The sequence below is a fragment of the Dreissena polymorpha genome, chromosome 12 (assembly GCF_020536995.1).
Source record: "Dreissena polymorpha isolate Duluth1 chromosome 12, UMN_Dpol_1.0, whole genome shotgun sequence".
Taxonomy (NCBI): Eukaryota; Metazoa; Mollusca; class Bivalvia; order Myida; family Dreissenidae; genus Dreissena; species Dreissena polymorpha.
Genome location: NC_068366.1, coordinates 37478249 through 37500945, shown reverse-complemented (window position 1 = coordinate 37500945; position 22697 = coordinate 37478249). Strand labels below are relative to the sequence as shown.

The window sequence follows — 22697 nt, the reverse complement described above, 5'->3', positions numbered from 1 at the left end:
TTGAATCATCGTAAAATTGGGTTTTTTATCGTTTATGCTCAATAACTCAAGCAAATGTCATCGGATCTTTGCCACACTTCATGAAATGTGAAAGGCAATAATATCTAGGTCAAGTTTTATAATTAGCCATATGGACCCAGAGTTACATTCCTTGAATCATCGAAAAATTGCTTTTTTCTCGTTTCCGCTCAATAACTCAAGCAATTGTCATAGGATCTTCGCCACACTTTATGAAAATGTGTAGGGTCATAAGATCTAGGTCAAGTTCGACAATCAGCCAAATTGACCAAGACACTCCTGAGTTACAGTCCTTGAATCATCGAAAAATTGAGTTTTTTTTCTGGTTTCCCCTCAATAACTCAAGCAATTGTCTCACTAACAAATGAGATAACAAAAAATTTTAAGATAAAATATTTTCACTCATAAATCATATCACACAAGAAAAGTTCTACTAAAATAAGAGCTGTCTCCATCTACATATGTCCCCGAAAAACGCTTTTTTGAAACCTTTAAAACGCAGATTTTGAAACCTAAACGCGGAACATGAGTCAATTTGGCTGATTATGTTACTTGACGTAGATCATTTTGCCTAACACATTTTCATGACGTTTGCTGACGATCCAATGACAAATACTTGAGTAATTGAGCGGAAACGCAATTTTTTGATGATTCAAGGGCTGTAACTCAGAAGTTCCTTGGAAAATTTGGCTGATTATCAAACTTAACCTTGATTTTATTGCCTTACACATTTTTATGAAGTTTCATGAAGATCCGATGGCAATTTCTGGAGTTATTGAGCGGAAACAAGAAAAAACGCAATTTTTCAATGATTCAAGGGACTGGGCCGTAACTCAGGAATGTCTTGATCAATTTGGCTGAACTTAACCTAGATCTTATGACCGTACACATTTTCATGAAGTGTGGCGAAGATCCTATGACATTTGCTAGAAAAACTTATCATAACTAATACATTTATGATTGCTTAGAGTCCGTTGTTAATGTCTGCGCACATATTATACATACTTAATGTAATTATTTGCATGATTAATATTCATTTTCTCTTTGTTATAATAATAAAGGAACTCCATGAAAGGAATTAAAATCATTGGCAAACGTTTTTGCAATAATCAAATGATTACATTAATTACTACTTTAATTGTAAAGAATATCTCAAAAGGTCGAGCATTAACTGTTACTGTGGATTAAATAAAACAACAAATTAAGACAGGGTTGTGTGAAATGAAAGTGAATTCTAGCTTTCATTTATTTATATTTTTCAATCTGAAATCTTTCTTATAGTTTTACAGGGTGTTATGCACAAAACCAAGACCCATCAAAGTTGAACTAAATAATAGTAATTGATGGAGACTTTGTCCTTTCTTTACCTAGCATAAACTTTTATTGACAAATGTATCGTTGTGACAATCAATTCTTATTTATTCTTCAGCCTGATTGGCCTATTTGCTTTTCTTCTGTTTCTTTAATGTGAACAGCTTAATTATTCCTGTAATGATTCTCTTCTTTCATGAAAACAGTGTTTGTGTTCAATTCCATTTTGACGATTTTTCCCCTGCAGGATATGATTGGGTTTTGCAGGCAGTTCTCAATAATTAAAACAATGCCAGAAAAACACATGTCTCCCAATTAGTTTTATATGTGGTGCTTGGCTCATTTATGAATTGATTTGGGATAAAATATTTGAGAGGTGCTGACATCTGTAGTATGGGCTAAATTCCAATTTGCTAATTAAAATGTCAGTTTGTGTGCGGAATATTGGGCAATTTGAATTCATACAAATTAACCCTTTCCCACTCAGAAGCAAAGTGAAAATGGCTAAGTGCAAAAGCATAAAACCAGAACAGCCTGCGAGTTACTCACAGTCTGTTCAGATTTTAAGCTGTTTGCTGCTCATCAGTATCTATGGGTTGGAAATGAAGCCATAAAAACTTGAATTTAAGTAAGAAAGGTCTTTAGTTGAATAACACTTTTTCAGGGACTACATTATGCTTCGTTTCTAATTGGTAAAGAGTTAATGCTTCTGATACCATTAAGTTGTAAAATGGGCCTTGTAGCGTCTGCATTTATCATTTTCTCTGAAATTTGATTTTAATCTAGGTATCATATTCCTGTTGAAAAAGTTTGTATTAGGATATTTCCATTAATAACACAAACAATACCATGAAATCTTTATCAAGATTGAATTGCAACAATTTCTGCCAGCCTGTAGGCTATTATAGTGAAATAAAAGTTGTCACAAAATGTGATAACTACATGGGCTATTGTGGTGAAATAAATTTGTAAATAATTTGATAACTACAAAACTTACATAAAAAAATAAACCATTCAACCATGTCAGTCAGCCCAGAGTTCTGCTCTGTATTAAGGTTCCCAAGACTGTAAGGAGATATTCATTCTACACCGTTAACCATATCGTCGATGATCAATAATCACCAATGAGAAACTAGCATCGCGGCCACTGATGCCTCGGAAACATGCTCCCCCATGTTCCAGCCTTCGGTGTACCAATTATGGACGGTATCTTACTAGCTGCTGGAGATGGGCAGGATCTCAATAAAGGCAGTGTGAGCAGCATTAACTGTCCATTATCCCCACTCTGTCATTCTCCTCGGTTGCCAGTGAATATCTGGACCTTGCTGCTGAGATTCTGTTGACATCTGGACTTATAAAGTTGTCTGGCTTACCCCCTTATGTGTGTGTGTGTTTGGACCAGAGATTGTAATTGGATGGAAACAATTTTAAGGGGAGAGGAAAATATTTGGGAATATTTTAAATGTTGTTCAAGATTTTGGAATCTACAAGCAGGTTAGTTTTCATGTAAAAGAAATTTTTGATTATCAATTTCTATCAATTTCTTACAATATTTTTGTATTTATTGCTATTTTTTATTCGTTTTGGTAAATATTTCATTCTTTTTCTTGTTAGTGTATGGCCTGATAGTTTTATTTCTTGGAAGTAGTGGATATTCTCTAATTTTGTTTCAAATGTATACAAATAGAAATGAGAATCAAATGTTTAGAACCTGTATATTTACCAAGAATAATTAGTTCAAAAGTTATCCAATTAAATCAAAACTAATCATTTTCAATCCAACAGACATGTTGAACTGTATCTGAAAATGGTTCATATCTCCGATAAAAATACACAAGTGGGTATTCCTTCTTTTATTTGCATTTGCAAGATAAGATAAACAAATCAAATGCAAAATGAGTGTTATTTTATCAGGCGTTTTTTGCACTTCATTATTTGTAAAAGATACTAATTTTTAACTTTAAGTTCGTTTAAAGAGTGGCAAACCGTTTCAAATGTTCAACCATTTACCTTTGGGTTAAAAAAAAATTGTGGTTTACTAATATAATATATAAATAATTCTTTAGTAGTGGCATGTTATAGGTTTGCTTAGTTTTAACACCTTTATTTTTTGTTTTCAATAACAAATGTATAGTTATACAAATAACATAAGACTATTAAACTTACTTTAAAAAGGTGGTTATGGCATAGTGGATACAGTGTCTGACCAGGACATCACATGTTTGATCTCGTTTGTGGGATTCTTAAGCTCATATCTAACCTTTTAGCGCTGGAACCGAATTGTAAAGGTCTTTGCAAACAGTTTGGATCAAGATCAGATGCCACAAAACGATTGATTGTGGTCTTTGAAAAAAAGCGAAGAAAATGATGATTTTAGAAATTCTGCAGGCACCAATTTAGCAGACGACAAATATCCCTGCAAGCTAAGGGCTAAATACACCAAGAACTGGTTCTACCCAGGAAACAGACTTGAGAGCGTCTCAGAAAACAATGGCTCTTAAATAATGTAGGTTGATATTTTATTCAATTTAAAAGCCCTTTATTTGTGTACTTTACTGACATGTTGTTAGTGTGTACAATGCATAAACCATTACAAATCAATGCATTTATTAGAATGTAAATATATTTTAATTAGAAACAATATTTGTACGCAATTAAAACTAATATCTATAATTGTAAAATGGTCACCACCATTTACAGATTTTGTATTGATTTCAGAAAGTGAGCTTAACTCCTTTAATTGGAAATAATTTACCGTCAACCCAGTGTGCATCATTACTGATAACATTTGCAGTGCTAAATGTAAATTGTATTCAGCAGTTTTCATTCATTTGCAAACGAAGGCATGAAAATTGCACCCAACCACAAAAAAATTTGTTTTAGTATTTGGACATGAAAAAATTCATTGAGTCATGCTTTCATGATTATGTTAGCATTTTGATAACAGTATAGTATAGCAAAATAATTTGCATGTGGTTTAGTCTGGTCTACAATTTGTTTGTAAGTACTGTTTTGTTAATTGTTTTATAACATTGTCAAATATATTATTTTTTTTGTCAAAGAATTTGAAATAGCCGACAAATATAAACATATAAAAATGAGAATTTGAAAACATTTTAAATGAATATGGATTCTCATGTGTAGTTAAACTTATTTAAATAAAATAATTTTTTAAGAATTCAAAAATGTTGAATATATATCATTAAAACAGTGGATTATAATTATATAGTTTAACAATAAGATAAAAAGCCATCTGCTTATTTAAAATCATTAACTTTAAGGCATTTGGTCTCATTTTTTTTCACATTTAATTATAAAATTATTTAATAATTATTTTAGATATCTGTCACAATTATTAAAAGGTTAAGTAGGAGAAATGTAATGTGAATTCTCTTGTAGGAAATAGTTAGCTAGCTATTATAAATCACATTTTTATCATATCGTTTGGAACAGACATATAAATAACAATATATTAAAATAAAAATTTTCTTAAATTATATATATTATTATTTATTTTTTATCATTGTGTATCTTGTTCAAATTGTAAAAATACAGAAAATAGTTTATTTGTTTTCTTTTTTTGTGATTTAACAATGTATATGTGAAAAAAATAAGCTTGTATGGCAAAAGACTAGCTTTTATGTAAGTTAAGTTTGTATATGTGAGAGGTCTGACAAGATAAGTTGCAGTTATTAATATGGTTGACTTACTTTAAGTTTATATAAAATAATTGTGATTTGCAGAATAAAAAATGTCCTGAAAATTTAAAAAAAATAACATACACTGCTTTTTTTTCAAAAACATATTTGGTTATCATGGTAACCATTATAATTTACATTGAAATAAATACATCAAACGATCGTCTTGCAATATATGTGTGCGCATTCGTGTTTTCTGTTGACATCACATAATATAATAATATTAGAAATGATTAGCACTAGCATATGAAAAGGTGAAGTATACATTTTCAAAAGTAAAAGAGATGTATTCCAGAAATATTCTTGTTCATTGATTGAAGTTCAGTTTTAAGATAATAGAAAACACTACACCTAGCTTTTTTGCCATGCACATTTGTAATTTATAAGGCAAAACCATTTGTACCTAATGGTAGCCATTCGTAATGTTATCATTTGTAAAGCATCTTAGAAACTGAATTTAAAAACAACAGTTTCTATGGCAACAGCGAGAATAGTTTAACCAAACAGACCTTCTGCCATGTAAACCTAAATAATGAAGACATAATTCCTTCCAGCAAATTGCCAGGAATTGTAATTCTCACTAAATCAATGTCGTAGAAATTTAAGTCGCTGTTTCTTCAATAAGCTAATAATGTATAAATTAACACATACATTTGGTTTTAGCAGATATTTGCATATTTGAAACGGAACAAAATAGTGCATTTGTGTGTATCATTTAATTAATTATTTTGGCTGTTGGTGAAATTATTTTTTCAGAAGAAAACTGAAACAAAAAATATTTTAATGATGTATCAGGTGCATACGAATTTGTAATTGTGTAAGATTTTTATGGAAGCCAAGATCACTTCATATACAATTAAAAAAATCATAATATTTCATTTTTTGCAGAAAAAAAAGTTTTTAATTTTCACTAACTTATCAAAACAATAATATGTTAATGTCCACCAATTGTTTTCTCTTAAATAAGAATATTCAATGACAGAAGTCTTCACAATTTCTGTTCAATATTATTTCTTTACATGTAGTAGTTAATTTAGAAAATATGATAAAATGCAGCATAAATAATTGAAAACTCTATGTGAAATACCAAAAAATATTCTTTATTCTTGAATGTCAATTATCACATGATGCACCTCATCTATATTTAAATACTTAAGCTGCAGTTTTTCTCCTCATAAGGGTGACATTAGCATTAAAGATGCCATTCTGCTACCCAAGTGTGTCTCTGTGATTCTGTAATTTATGTAAATGATTTGCAAATGCCATAATAATCACTTGTTCTTCTTTTGCTGTCATGGATACCATTACTTGGTTATGAGTGAGTTTGTATTTAAATTCCTTCCAAGCTATTTTTTTCCTTTAAAAGGTTCATTTGCATGCGGGGTTTGCGGATACTTTGATAACAGATGGTGCTTAAATAACAGAGAACAACAAAAGCCACACATGAGAGAAGAGTTCATCAGCTTTTTTGCATTTATGTTGTGTTCATTCAGTTTTCAGACACGGGACATTGTTTGGTCGATTAATTATATAGCACTTTGTATTGCAAAGAAAGAAAATTCGCAGAAAAACGGTGGATTATATAAAAAACGATAAAATTCCATTGATAATCAGCATGTATTGGATGATCAGTACATATTTCAACAAAATAAATATACTTGGAAATAAACCACGAACGTGCTTACTTTTCAAAATGAAAGTTCAATATATCCATTAATGTTACATGTTACATTTAAGTTTACTAACGGATTTGAGAAAATTCAAATTTTGACAGATTCGGATGCCAAATTTTCTTGGACACTTCTTTAACCGATAATCTCAATGACAATGGCACTATTCCCGATTAGTCGACACTTTTTACCAGATATAACACACTCTTTCTAGTGAATCAGAAATTCAGAATGCGGTGTGAAATACTGTTATAAGCTCGGCTGTTTTTGGAGAAAACCAGAGTTATTGTCATAGCCAGCTCGTCATGTCGTGTCGTGTCATCTGCCGACTGCCGGCGTCATGCTGAATCTTTGACATTTTGCTCTAAAATCAAAGTGCTTCCACCTACAGCTTTGAAACTTCATATGTAGATGCACCTTGATGAGGTCTACGTGCCACACCCATTTTTGGGTCACTAGGTCAAAGGTCAAGGTCACTGACCTCTAAAAATAAAATCAAAGAAAAAAATCTGATAAGCTTTCATTTATTCAAAAATGCACCTGCAGCCGAGCGTTGGCACCCATTATGCGGTGCTCTTGTATTAGTGTTTTTCCCAGGAGGGAAAAGGGGCATGGCGCATTACTTTGAAAAAACGCATTTTAACGCGCAGTTTAGGTAAAAAAGGGCAAAAACGTTCCTTCCGTGAATGAGTGGTTTTGAGAGAAACATATACACATAAAAATATAAACAAGCACATTTAATGGTAATCAGTGTATTTAACTTACTTTAATTAATATTAATACATTTACCTTGCTATGTCTTCATTTAAGTTGCATGCTGTTGCAGTAAACTGTACAGAATGACAAACATAATAAACAATATATGTATATGAATCTGATTATACACAGATCCACAAACATATAAATGAAACCATGTTTGTCTTACTCCATTAAATAACGATAATCTTGTCAGAAGTTTTGCCAGTAAAATGAGTAAACTGAACGCTAACAATTTGCAAACACTCGTTTCCGCGACATACATTAACTGAACAGATTACTAATAAATATGCTAACGTTTAACGCATCGTTCGTTATCTCATGCATTTCATTAATCCCTACTAAGTGTGTGATCTCCGTCGTTAATTCGATCGTTATTTGCCATTTTTGCCGAGAGTCACAATTTATTTGCTGTATTGTCCACCATCTTGTTAAAATGATAAGCGACAGGTGTGCATAGTAACGTAAACTCGTATAATATGTCCGCCTTATACGCGATTGGCATTGCGTTTAATTAGAAAACATTACAGTAATTCTGTAATAATTAATTATCTAAATCTTAAATAAATGTTTTGATATTACTGTATTATGCATGAAATGCATATTTTCAACGAGGAAAATCAAGGTTTTCAATAGAAGTCTCCGAAGTAACTGTCCACGATTTTATCGTGGACGAGTACACATTACCGACCAATTAGTGTGATTGGTATAAGCCACTGAAATTATTGATAAATATTGACACGGGGTTATTCACGCATGACTAATTCATAACCGAGCGAATCTTCGCGGCCTTGGGGCCATACTCTGATACTAGACGGCAAAGTAGTTTGGACAAAGGGCTATTAAGATGTTATCAATAAGGGCACGGAAAACAGCGGGTGCTAATGTCATGAAAGGGCAGGGCGGCTGCCTTTGAAAGGGCAGCGTGGCGCTAAATGACTTGGAAATGGGTAGCGTGGCGCTACAAAAAAGGGCATGGCGCAGCGCCACGCTTAAACGGCCTGGGAAAAACACTATGTATTAAGCAGGCAATGCATAAAAATGTATGTACTGAAGTTAATTAAAAAACGAATTTCAAATACATTTTCTTTTCCATGTGAAATATGATTATGATTTTGTAAAAATGTGAAAAAATACATCCGAAACTAATTCGATATGCCTGATGATTACCGTCTATATGACCATATATTTTCCAGTTATTGAGTCAACCAACCGCAAGATAATCGCATAGTACTCGAGCTTAAACAATTTTAACTAACGTTCCTTGTAACGAAACGGTTGATCTAAAGCATGTATAATTATATCCTAATAAAGGTACTAAGGTCATTTACTTACATATCACATAGCATGTCATGAAACATCACTCTGCTAAAACTGCTACTTAAAGAATTTCAGACCTGCATCGCTACTGCTACTTAAAGATAAATATCAGTAGCGATGCAGGTCTGAAATTCTTTTAACTCAATCAACAAGTGATTAAGGTTCAAGTGAATCGCACTTCGATCTGACGTTATCATTGTGTAAAAGTAAGTGCTCCCTATATAATATAATAAGCAGAGCTCAAAATAAAGGGAGTTTTCAATTCTCTTATAAGTTTTGTGGCTGTGCATTAGTATTGTCTTGATGATGCTATTTTAATGAGCACCAACGACATAGGATTTTATGAAGAACAAAGGTGTATTTGCCTCTTAAAGACCCCTTCGCTCCCGTTATTTAGAGCCCTACTATAAGTAAAATAAAACACGATCGTGTTGATCCACATTATCCGTGGTATTTTCATCTCTCTGAATCTCAAGTTACCACTAAAAAAGTTCATAATGTAGACAATTATTTGCGGTTGTCACTTGAAATATATTTTTTAAGAATTAAGCATTTTAATCTTATTTAAAAATTGCACTTATAATATTAAAGGGGCCTTTTCACATTTTTGGTAAATTGACAAAATTAAAAAAATTAGTTTCAGATTCGCAAATTTTCTTTGTAGTTATGATGTTTCTGAGGAAACAGTAATACTGAACATTTACCATGCTCTAAAATGTCCATTATTTGCATCTTTTGATGATTTAAAAACCTGAAATGTATAAAGCGTTGCAACGCGAAACGATTGAATAATTTGGAGAGTTTTGTTGTTGTTGTTATATTGTGTGACACTATGAGGATTGCGTATATAAAGTATAAAATACATCACTCATTGTATGAGCTCGTATGGCCAAATAGTCTAAGCATTAGACTTTTACTCAAGGGGCTAGTGGTTCGAGCCCAGTTGAGCCCCAGGGTTGGTAATTGGGCCATACATAGTTTAGATTGACCGTATTGTCATAAGAGAAGTTCAGTATCAATTTGAAGTAAATCGGTGTAGAAATGAAGAAATTATAGTAAAAGGCAATTTGAGGTGGGCGTGGCCTATGTGGGCGGGGCACCCCAGGGTTGGTTATGGGGCCATGCATAGTTGAGATTGACTGTATTGTCATAAAAGAAGCTCAGTATCAATTTGAAGTGAATCGGTGTAGAGATGAAGAAACTATAGTAAAAGGCAATTTTGGGTGGGCGTGGCCTATGTGGGCGGGGCGCCCCAGGGTTGGTAATGGGGCCATGCATAGTTGTGATTAACCGTATTGTCATAAGAGAGGTTCAGTATCAATTTGAAGTGAATCGGTGTAGAAATGAAGAAATTATAGTAACACTGCAATTTTGGGTGGGCGTGGCCTATGTGGGCGGGGCGCCCCAGGGTTGGTAATGGGGCCATGCATAGTTGAGATTGACCGTATTGTCATAAGAGAGGTTTGTATCAATTAGAAGACAATCCGTGAAGAAATGAAGAAATTATAGTAAAATAACCTTAAAAAATGAGTGAAAATCTCTGACCCGGCCCCGCCCCAACCCCCATAACTTTTGACCCAGGGGTCAGATCAAAATTCCAAATAGTGAAGGGTGGCACATATGCTCATAGCTACCATGTGTGTAAGTTTCAAGGTTCTAGTGCTTATAGTGTAGGAGGAGATAGTGGCCAGGACGGACAGACAGACAGACGGACGGCGGAGATAACCACAATATCCCTACGCTTTTAAAAAAGCGTGGGGATAATAAATAGTAATGATATTTTTATGTCCCCCACAATAGTAGTGGGGGACATATTGTTTTTGCCCTGCTGTTGGTTGGTCTGTTGGTTGGTTGGTTTGCGCCAACTTTAACATTTGCAATAACTTTTGCAATATTGAAGATAGCAACTTGATATTTGGCATGCATATGTATCTCATGGAGCTGCACATTTTAAGTGGTGAAAGGTCAAGGTCATCCTTCAAGGTCAAAGGTCAAATATGTGGGTCAAAACCACTCATTTAATATACACTTTTGCAGTATTTCAATATTCAAGATAGCAACTTGATATTAGGCATGCATGTGTATCTCATGGAGCTGCACATTTTGAGTGGTGAAAGGTCAAGGTCAAGGTCATCCTTCAAGGTCAGATGTCAAATATATGTGACCAAAATCGCTCATTTTATGAGTACTTTTGCAATATTGAAGATAGCAACTTGATATTTGGCATGCATGTGTATATATGGAGGTGCACATTTTGAGTGGTGAAAGGTCAAAGTCAAGGTCATACTTCAAGGTCAGATGTCAAATATATGTGTCCCAAATCGCTTATTTTATTAATTCTTTTGCAATATTGAAGATAGCAACTTGATATTTGGCATGCATGTGTATCTCATGAAGCTGCACATTTTGAGTGGTGAAAGGTCAAGGTCATCCTTCAAGGTCAAATATATGGGTCAAAATTGCTCATGTAATGTCACTTCTGCAATATTGAAGCTAACAATTTTATATTTGAAATGCATGTGTATCTCATGGAGCTGCACATTTTGAGTGGTGAACAGTCAAGGTCAAGGTCACCCTTTAATGTCAAACGTCATATAGGGGGACATTGTGTTTCACAAACACATCTTGTTGAAAACAAACAAAGCCATCCAGGTTATATTTCACATGTGGTTAAGTTATGCATAGATTCCCAATGTATCGCCCTTGACTTTGCACATTGATTCGTCCTTCAAAATATTTTGTGAGATTAGCCATAATATACATAAATGCATTTCAGGTAGAAGGTAAAACTCCGTTATCAGAGTGCCCAATTTGTTGAAAGTCTCTGTTATCTGAAGAAGTGTTCTTTAACGGGAATCAAATCTGCAACTTCATCTATTTAAACATGCCCTATCTTCGTTTATATAGCATTGAATACTATCAAAATTTCAGTATTTAAAGCACAGTGATTACTCTACATGCTGGAATATCAAACAATGTCTTGCAATATTTTTTAGTAGTTTTATTTTGTTGAAATGTTTACTGTTCATCAAGTTCATGCTGTTTTCCGACCAAATTTTCTATTTTTTTGGGAAAATCTACCAATCTTCCGTGAATTTTTTTCTTCCCAATAGAAAAGGATACACCATTTATAAACTCGACCATGGGACTTGTCTAAAAAACTAATCTTTAGGATATAACTTTAAAACAAAATGAGGAACTTACCACATGTAGATGTTTATTTTGTTTGCATTATCTGGTACTGCGAAAATAATACTAATTATTTACTTGCAACTGCATGCAGTCCATATCAGTTATTTGCTTTATTGCTTAAAGCATTTACTCAAGCTGATTGACTATCATGCTCATAGTCCCTCTGATTCTTGTTAATAAATTGCTACTTGTTGCAGTTATGCTTGTTACAAAATTGCTGATAGTCACTCTGATCCTTCAAGTAACAAGTTGTTATTAAATTGCTAACGGTCGATGTTATGCTTGTTATGTTATTGCTCATATTCACTCTGATGCTTGTTACAAAAGTGCTTATTGTTGGGAAAATGCTTAATGGAACATAATTGCTCACAGTCTCTCTGAGGCTTGTTACAAAATTCATATATGCCAGACATCCTGATCTTGGCGGGACAGTCCTGCTTTTGATGTTTGTCCTGGCGTCCTAATGTGACACAATTTGTCCCAACATTTGTAAAAAACGACGTACGTTCTATAACTTCACATTAAAATTCGCTATATTACCATCGCTAATCCCTTTATTGCCCCCTGTTAACAAACCATATCTACTAGTCAAGTGCACAAGTGTTGTTTTTGACACCTTATCAGCGATCTATCGGCAAGTTATCGATTTTATCGGGCATTTACATTTTACGGAGATATCCGCATAGTGCACATGTGTGTTTACTTCCTGAAAATCGAGAACGTCTGTGTTCATAAAATTCTTAGACACATTTATCGTTAATATTGGCCAGACATTATGAGGTTTGGAAGAAATATTCTGATTACTGACTACAGTAAAGGTTGATTGATTGTTTTAAGTGTGACACTTTTTCGTCACATGTTCCGACATTTTTTTAGGAAATGTCCCTATTTGGACCTGAAAAATTCTAGCATATATGCAAAATTGTTCATAGTCACTCTGATTGCTTGTTACAAATTGCATTTTTTAAAGACAATATTTATATAACAACATCATACTGCTAGTGATCAATCATTTCATGAAATATAATTAAGTATAAAAAAGTGCTCCAAAGTCGTACCATTATACGCTTATTATAAAACTGCTGAATTGTATCAGGGATACTGATTAAACAATATAACATTTTAATCTACAAACAAATAAACAATGTGTATGTATGTTACACATGTAATGAAGTTCAGATGTGTTAAGGGCCATGATAGCATTACTACTAGAGACTTTATATTGCTGACACTTACTGTCTGCTGGTTTTCCTCCAAAGTCTAGAAATTTAAATTTCTAAAATGGAAGTTTGTAGCCTTTAGAGACATGGCTCTGTTGTTGTAAAGGAAATAAATTGATCCCATGTTGTTTAGGCAAAATGTGAATCATTATTGCTAGCAAGTGCATTTCAGGGATGTTACTTGTTTGTTATAATGATTGCTTTTTTTTAAATCCCAGACATAAATGTTGCAAGAGGTTTAAAGTGTTTGCCTATAAAGTCCAGCTGTATGTGATTGTTTCCTTACAAGTTTCCTAAATTGTTCATTCATCTAGCAAGAACTTTCAGAAATTGCATACACTGCAGACCTGTTATATTGCAGTTCGTGGGATCGCAATCGCAATATATCTGGAGTGCGAAATAACTTGTCTGGTTATTCATGCATGTATTTGTACTAATGAGCATAGTTTGGAAATAGCAGAACACGTTGCTCACCTACCTTATTGCACTATGTGATATATCCATATGTTATACATTTTTATAACTTAAAACATTATTCCATGTTAGTATTTTTAAATGCGTATAATTAAATTGGTGGTCTGAAAAGCATTGGCAAGTTTTAGTTTTTACTAAAGTAAATAAAATCTGCCCACAGATAATTTAACAGTCCACAAGTTTTTAGCTTTCACAAAAAATGTTTTTAGCTTTGTGGTCATGGTTAGCTTTTGTGACCATCTTTTGTCCGTCATGCGTTGTCAGCATTTGCCTTGTTAACACACTTGTCCACATTTTTTATTTCCAATCTACATGAAACTTGGTCAGTAGGTTTGTCTCAATTATATCATGCACGGGTTTGGAAATGGTTCCGGTTGGTTGAAAAATATGGCTGCAAGGGGGCAGTGAATTTTTCCTGAAATGGCTATAGTAAAACCTTTGTAGTAAAGTTTAGTTTTATTATGTCATTATTATGTAACTATATGATGTCATTTTTCATAAAACAGATTTTTCATAATTAACAGTTAGTCATCAGCACTTATGATAAGCCTATCAACTAAGAGATAGCTAAAAGAAAAACAACCTGTACATAAGTTTGCATTATTTATCTCCCTTGTTTAACCTGGTTACTCAGGTTTCCTAATCTATTTTTAGATCAACTTTAGAATTTGTTAGACCCCTTGGTTTAAAAAAACTTTAAGGTCTAATTTCTCAAAATGCATATTTTTCTAATATAATGACATTTTTGGCTAAGTTGTAATTTTCTTGTGACAATCTGTACTAATTTTTTATCACATTTGTTAGCAGTATGTTGCAAATTAATCAATAATGGGAACCTTTACTGATAAGCCTTCAGTTTGAGAAAGTCCCCTTCAGAGTTCCTCAGAGCTTAGATATTGATTATTAATTATTGGTGTAATTTGATAGTTGGATGCATGTGGACTTTGCATGTTTTATTAGAAGTATGTTGTATACCGTAAATCTATGAATATTTTACGCACTTTTTTACCTGCCGATTTTATCTTCAAGTAGGGGGTGCGTATAATATATGAGTTTAGAGCAGAAAAAAAAATTCCTGTGCAAATTTTCAACTTAATCGCTGTTATTCGCTTCGCGGCAGCCATTTCGAACTACACCATTACATCAAAGGGGTGCAACAGGGCTCGCGCTGTCATTTGAGTCATTTGCGAAAATATTGAGAATTTGGCTCAATAAAAATCTTATTTGTGAAAATGCGAAAATCTAGTAAAATTTCATTGAAAACATCCGCCATTTATATCGGACTGGTTTTCTATATTTGTCTCTTTGTTTTAATGAAAGTGTTCGCAATTGGAACAGTAAAAGAAACCCGGTCTATACCCAATTATGAGACATCGCTTGACCTTATTGTTATTGAAATGGGCATGGTAGATGGCCAATCACCATTGAGCTCGCTTACACATGAAATGACATTGTCGAATGAAACGTGAGATCGGGAGGAGCTATCGAATAATATTGGGTCATTCATGCACAGACACTGTATACTTTGAATACACAGTTAATATCGTCGTCTGCCTACAAAATAGCGACTGGACGCAAAGTCGTATAAAGAGATTAGCAAATGAAAAAACAACAACTGACAATACCCGTAAATAAATATTTCTTAGCTGACCACTATTTATCTTTCTACCGCATATTTACCATATCTGAAGTAAAGAGTGGTAATTAAATCATTGGTTTTATGATGCTAATAGAGTCTATAACACCTGTCTGCCGATTAAATTGAAAGGTGATAATTAATTAATTTGTTTTTATATCCCAAACTAGCCTTAATGACAGCAGGGTATTTTAATTAAAAAAATCATGAAAAACATGAGCGGTTTAATTGTATTTTAAGTTATATTAAAGTATCAAGTTTGTTACAATTCATGTAGACAACTTTAAAAACGGAAGTAACCATTTTGTCTTCTTATTACTTTATTATTATTATAATTATTATCGTCCCGAGTATGGTCAAATTGAATTAAATGTGAAAACAAAAAACAGCGTCTCTGCTTCTTTCTTTTGAAATTATGACTGCTTGACCCGGATGTCAGCAAGGGGCCCTTGTGTTATCGGTAACAATCAATGGTAATATAAACAATAGACAGAGATATTTATTATGCAACTGTCTTAACAACAGCGCTATAACACATCCCAATCAATATACCGGGATATTACTGTAAAACAGATAGTTGACAACACCAAATTGATTTGCTATTTTCACAACACAAAAATATATTGACACATTTTTTCGGAAATGGCTGATTTCGGACACTGATTTAGTGCGTATTTTACTCGGATTTTCAATTTTTACCGATAAATTTTGACTAAACTTGGGGGTGCGTATTATGCACGAGGGCGTATTATATTCGTGGATTTACGGTATGTTCAATTTAAATAGCGTTGTTGATTTGAGTGTTTTTATTATATTTTTTAGTCTATGAGTAGAGATTATATTGTTAACCAATCAAAATGTCTGTAAATGGACTGTTCTAAGGAAAAATAGACTGTTCTGCAAGTGCTGTCAGAGCTGTATAAAATAAGCTGTTCCGGCTGATTTAATCCCTTCCACAGGTCGGACCTCAAAGACCTCGTGAAAAGGCCGGTAGGACCTGTAAATAAACTCTAATACACACACGATTTATTATCCCTTCTTGATGCTTTCTTGAAAAGGTAACAACTCTTGAAAAAGGTGGGAATTTCGAAATATTTAAACTCTTAATAATTGTAACATCAAGACTTTTTGGCATTATTTTCTAAATAATTCTTATTATTTAGATTATTTGTATTCGGTATTTTCTAAATTAGGAAGACTCTATTTTATTTAAATAACTTTAGTAAATCCTTGTTATTTTTTACATTTGAGTCAGTGGAGTTTCCCACTCTCCATAAATTGTGTTCTTCAGATTAAATTAGACCTATTTTCTAAACTAGATTATTGAAGCAACTTCTAGACTTACAGTAACTTATAATTATATCAGTTTTTGACAGATTGTGAACTTCTTTTGTTTTACATTCATTAAGGTATTTGCTGTTTTTTGTTCACTTTTAATGATACTTAGATTCTTTAGACATGGCTTGTACCTGTTCTTAATTCTCTGTCATTGTTCTTCATTTTACTAGTTCTTAGAATAAAAGTTAGTTATTTTCATTAAAGCTGCTTTGGTTTTCACTTAAAGATTAATTCTTTGATTCTATTAAGCCGAATCTGACTGGACGCCTTCGGTTAATTGAATAACAACCAATCAGTGGTGTCGTCCTGACCTGAAATAAGCGTTCTTTAATTAGACTGGAAAAATATTTCCGTATTACATAAGTGCTCACAAAGTTGCATAACTCGTAACCATCCTGTGACCGGTTCACTTGCGTAAGCGAACGAGACCGCACCGCCACACCTTGTTAACACTTTAAAAGCCAGATTTATTGTCCGATCTTCATGAAATTTGGTCAGAATATTTATCTCAATAATATCTTGGATGAGTTGTTATATGGATCCAGTTGGTTTAAAAACATCGCTGCCAGGGGTTTGGGCATTCCTTGATCTCGGATTAGAAATCATGGAATCTTGAAACATGACAAAAACAAGATCCTAAATTTGGCCAGACATGAATTTTAATGCTGTATTCTGTATATATGGTGCTAAAAGATATATAAAATAAATAAATAAATAAATTACCATAAAAATCACGCAATGATTTTACTGTTCTATTTGTTGTCATGGATAAATCATGAAATAATCCTTTAAAATTGCATTCATAAGTTTGTATCCACATTGCTTCAATTTCAGTCATTACAATGCCTTTGCTGCTCAAAAGTTGTTAGCAAAGTTTGTTTTTTTTACAAATGTATTTTGTTTTCAGTACCATTAATACAATTTTAGCATTTACCTTGCCCAGAACAAACCATTCAACTTTCGAATAACTCTTTGCTTAACTATTCTTAATTACTGATCACCATTTGTATCCGGCTGTCAATGCAAATATCTTCTATTGCCAGTTTGTCATTTATTCTGAAGTTTTGAGGGGTAAGTGCTTGTAGATCATTTGCTAATGAACTGACAATATATACCAATGGAAGATAATTGATGTCCTTCTGCAAAATGGTTTTCTTCGGCTGAAAAGTGCATTGTCATTATATATTTCAGTTATTTACAGGGGTGTCAATTTTCCGGATTATTCCGGAAATCCGGATTTGAGCCGTCCATGGTTGATTTTGAGGTGAATGTAAATCCGATGAGTTTGTTTAAGGCGGGTGGGGGTAGGGACAAAATTCTTTTAGTGCGGGATCATTTCAGAACGAATATTGTTATAGCATCGTCTGCATTCCGGACATTTGCGCTTGGTACAGATTTTATTAATTGATTTCTGATTGGTAAGCGGCTGGCACTGACATGAGCAGTAACTGGCTAAGTAAAGCACTGCAATATCATATTTTATAACAATATGTTAATCAAATTATATATTGACTGCGTATTTGCTAGGTTACTGCTTTTCATTTTCTGCAGTCAACAATATGCATATTTTATTTCATTTGCAAATGATGTATCGCGACATGTTTTCGGACAGTCGTTTTCGGATACGCTGGTTTGTCGATTTTAATTTAATTTCGAAGTTCTTAATATCATTTGTTTAGAATGACAAAAACACCTGCGGTGTTACAGATGGTTTGGTTTATAATATTTCGCATTGTACTCACCAGAAATTGCACCTAGAAAGACTATTAAAAAAAAGAACAATAAGCTAGGGCCTGGGGGGTTGGGCCCTCTCTTCCCTTTATCCTACGGCTTAATTTTCCGGATTTCAAATTTGGAACAATTGACACCCCTGATTTATCAACTGATCATTGATGCCAGAAATTAAAACATTCAGTTATTTAAAAGGTCAAATGTTAACTGTAGATTTGTATGCATTTTTTGCCTCTTAAAATTGATTTTAAAATAGATAAGTGATTTTTAATTTGGGAAATTTTCGAGCAATCTTATTGTAAAATTCATTTAATAATATTAAGTTTCATTGTTCTAATCTTTTTAATAAATTGTATACTTTAATAAAACAAAACCTACAAACAAACTTTATTGATAGATCATTTATTCTATTGTTGTCATCTTTGGATAGGAATAGAATACTGGTGAGTTTACATGGCCATGCGGTGCATCCTCTCATCAAATCAAAATGTAATGAAATAATGAAGTTGTATACTCAGCTTTTGTACTGTCATGTTTTATCATCCATTATCAAAGCCCATTTCAAGTCTTCTGTATTTCAACTAAGTGGCAGAAATCATTGGACGTGGACAAAAGTGTGAGGAGTTTTTTTGTTAAAATCTTTATCACCTTGGTAGTTTTACAATGCATTATCTGATGGTGCAACATATTTACCGAGTGTATTCACGCTTTAATAGAATTCTGAATAAAAAAATATTTTTGAAGTGCTGATACAATTATTGCCAAACACATAGGATATTTATTTTGAGTTCCCCTCAGCGCCAAGTGTGCTATTGTGGTCACCCTAGTGTTGTGTCGGTAGTCCTGTGTTGTGCCAAGTGTGCTATTGTGGTCACCCTAGTGTTGTGTCGGTAGTCCTGTGTTGTCCAAGTGTGCTATTGTGGCCACCCTAGTGTTGCGTCGGTAGTCCTGTGTTGTGCCAAGTGTGCTATTGTGGCCACCCTAGTGTGCTATTGTGGTCACCCTAGTGTTGTGTCGGTAGTCCTGTATTGTGTGTGCTATTGTGGACACCCTAGTGTTGCGTCGGTAGTCCTGTGTTGTGCCAAGTGTGCTATTGTGGTCACCCTAGTGTTGCGTTGATAGTCCTGTGTTGTGCCAAGTGTGCTATTGTGGCCACCCTAGTGTGCTATTGTGGTCACCCTAGTGTTGTGTCGGTAGTCCTGTGTTGGGCATCAACTGTTGTGTGTGGTAAACTTATGCTTGTTACCTTTCTAGTGGCCAAATTTGTCACCCAATCCTAATGAAACTTGGTCAGAATGTTAATCTTGACAATATGTAGACAGACTTTGAATCTGGGTCAAATGCCTCCAAAAATATGTCACCTGGCAAAACCTTGTAAACGCTATGGAAGCCACATTTATGACTCAAACTGGATGAAACTTTTCAGAATGTTTATGATTGAAATTTCTAAGCTCAGAGTTCAGATTTGGGTCCGAAATCTAGGTCACTAGGTCAAATCTTAGAAAATATTTGTTACTGATGTAGAGACCAAATTTGTTATCAAATCTTGATTACACTTGGTCAGAATGTTTGTCTGAAGAATATCTATGCAGAGTTTGAATCTGGGTGACATGATTGTGTTTAAAACCAAGGTCATAATATCAAATCTAAAGAAAACTTTGTTGCCACTCAAGAAGCCAGATGCATCACTCAATCTTGATGAAACTTGGTCAGGATGTTTATCTTAACAATATTCAGAACAAACTTGAATCTGGGTCATGTCTGTATGAAAACAAGAAACAAGGTTTCCAAGTCAAATATGAAAAAAACATTATTACAATTAGGGAGGGTACATGTATGACACAATCGGGATGAAACTTAGTGATTTTGACAAAATCTAGGCAGAGTTCTAATCTTTGTCATGTGTTTTCAAAACCTAGGTAACCTGGTCAAATCTTAGAAAAAACACTCTAGAAGACACTTGAAGTGACTTGATCTTGATTAATGTTTGTAGGGAATGTTCATTATGAAAATATCTAGGCCAAGGTCAAATCTGAGAAAAGTGTGTCCAAGAATTAGGTCGCTGGGTCAAATCTTAGAAAAGGCATGTTACCACATTTATAACTCAATCTTGATGAAGCATGGCAGAAAGTTAATCTTGACAATATCAAGTTCATGTTTGACCAGGGTCCAGTGGCTTCAAAAATAGGTTACCTGGTTTGGGTTCAGGTTGTTGGCAGATCAAATCCCTCTTGAACTATGCAACCATGTCTTCTTGTTTACTATAAACATCCATATCTTGTCACAGTGAAATACCTGGCATTCTAAAATCAAAGCGCTGAAGGCACTGAAGTTGTTCACTGTTGTCGTCCTTGATTAGCTTGTGCGCATTGCACAGGCTAATCAGTATGCACAGGCTAATATTATTTGACATGCATTAAGCCCCGTTTTCCCTGAAAGCAGCCAATATGTACAGATTTCAATGATAAACACTAGACTGGCCAATGTCGACTTACAAGCTGGTAAATACACCCACTGCAGTAGTATAGCAGACGCTCCTAAGCATTTGTCGTCTGCAGTGCAGACAGGCAGCGGTAATCGTTCCTAGCATAGTGAGTTACAGTCCTTAGCATAGCTAAGCTAGCTAAGCACATACTGATTTGCAAAACATGCTCTGTAAATTCAGTCGGCCCCTAACGCGACAAACTAAAAATAGCATTTAACTAATTTTCATATTGTTCATGTTTGCTTGTTTCAATCTTAATTCTAATGTAGTAAATAAAATGAAATCTAATAAGGATACGCTGTTAACTTCAGATAAAATGCAATTTATTCTGCCATATATCAATAAAACTAAACTCATCTAAACATCCCTTTTCAGCTTCAGCACTGCTGAAATCATGTATGTAATATACGTATAAAAATAATTGGAATCTATTCTTCTACAGATGAGATTGCGCCAGGATGGTGATTTATTGTGCCAGGATGGTGATTTATTGTGCTCCCAATAGGGGATTTGTGTGCATTGTGTAGCTTTATTCTTTAACACATTATCTTCTGCTGAAGCTAGACAATACTAGCTAATCTTCCATGGTAAATGGTCAGGGCATTTTTATTTTATAGCTGTGACAAAAGCGGAATATAGACTGTAAACCCTCAGATTTAAAAAAAAAATATTTCTTTTTTTTTCACTATTAGTAATATGGCATGAAAGTTATCTTAACGTTTGTTTTTTACACCCTTTTTCCCCATATTTGGAGGCCAAGTCCCCTAGAGATAATAAAATGTGTTTATGGTACATTGAGAGTTGAATGTGACTTTTGTATTTGCTGTGCATTTCTTTATCAGAGACAATAGTTTTACCCTCAAATATTTAATTGTTTAGTACATTGATGATTGTCTAAAATATATTATGGTCTCTGGAAAGGTCATTTTTCTCTGCTATTTTTACCATTCTTTTGAATTAAATTATTTTGCTTTGATATATCTTCAACTGAAAAAAGTCATAAAATAAATTAACTTGTCTTTTTCTGTTTGTTTCAAATTCTTTTGGGTTGCATCACAGTGTTTTGTTATATTTTGGTATCCTTTCCAAAGTGCAAGAAAAGATGCCAAGTGAAGCAAAAGTTCTTGCAAAAATAAAATTTTGACAATTTCATGTTTCACTTATATCAAGTGTTTGGATAACATGTCAAAGTAACTTGCTAAAAAATATACATGTTCAACTTTGATATTTCAAATATATATTATATTGAAAGTGAGTTAAATACAATCTTCCACCTTTTTTTAAACAGATGTAAAATTGATATATACACATTTAATAGAAAAGGCCAAAAAAAGTAGTACCAGAAAATAAATGAAATTAGAGTTTTATTCAATGGCAAATAATTTTCCTGTGTACACTATAGGGACATTCTCACTTTGAATGTGTGCAGATTTGTTCATACAACAGAGACACAATAAGTTTCTGCACCAATTTAGATTGAATGTGTAGGTATTGATGTAAACTTTCTAGCCTGTCCACTATAATGTCATGCAAGATTGTGTGGTCTACATTGCTTCCTCACCAAACTGTGCAAATGCACAGGCAGGTCTAGAGCTACACTGGCTGCTAATAGCCAGGGCTATGGAATGTTATGTATGAAAGACCCATTTTCACATGATGCTGTTAACATGTTGATGCAAAGTGCATATAATTATGTATCCCATAAACTCACAAATATTTATGTTCCTTCCAAAACCTCTGACATAGTAAAAGATCATCAAGTATCCCTGGTGATACCGTAGTTATTTGCACGTAATATCATAGTAAATGCTTTCTATTATTCTTCTACCGGATTACATACACATTATT

At 33.6% G+C, this 22697-nt stretch overlaps 2 protein-coding genes across 3 annotated transcripts in view; both read left to right on the top strand.

Annotated features, from left to right (window-relative positions):
* Positions 1-22697, top strand: part of LOC127852533 (activating signal cointegrator 1 complex subunit 3-like) — a 117648-nt gene that overhangs the window by 67278 nt on the left and 27673 nt on the right. The gene's annotated exons all lie outside the window — the stretch shown is intronic.
* The window catches only part of LOC127853252 (uncharacterized), a 28670-nt gene continuing 8578 nt past the window's right edge, over positions 2606-22697 (top strand). The window contains exon 1 of one of the 2 annotated variants that reach the window (XM_052387590.1): positions 2606-2823. The gene's annotated coding sequence lies outside the window, so the exon portion shown is untranslated. Of the gene's footprint in view, positions 2824-4162; positions 4330-22697 lie in introns of those variants that run through there. The other variant, XM_052387589.1, reaches the window with a different exon arrangement.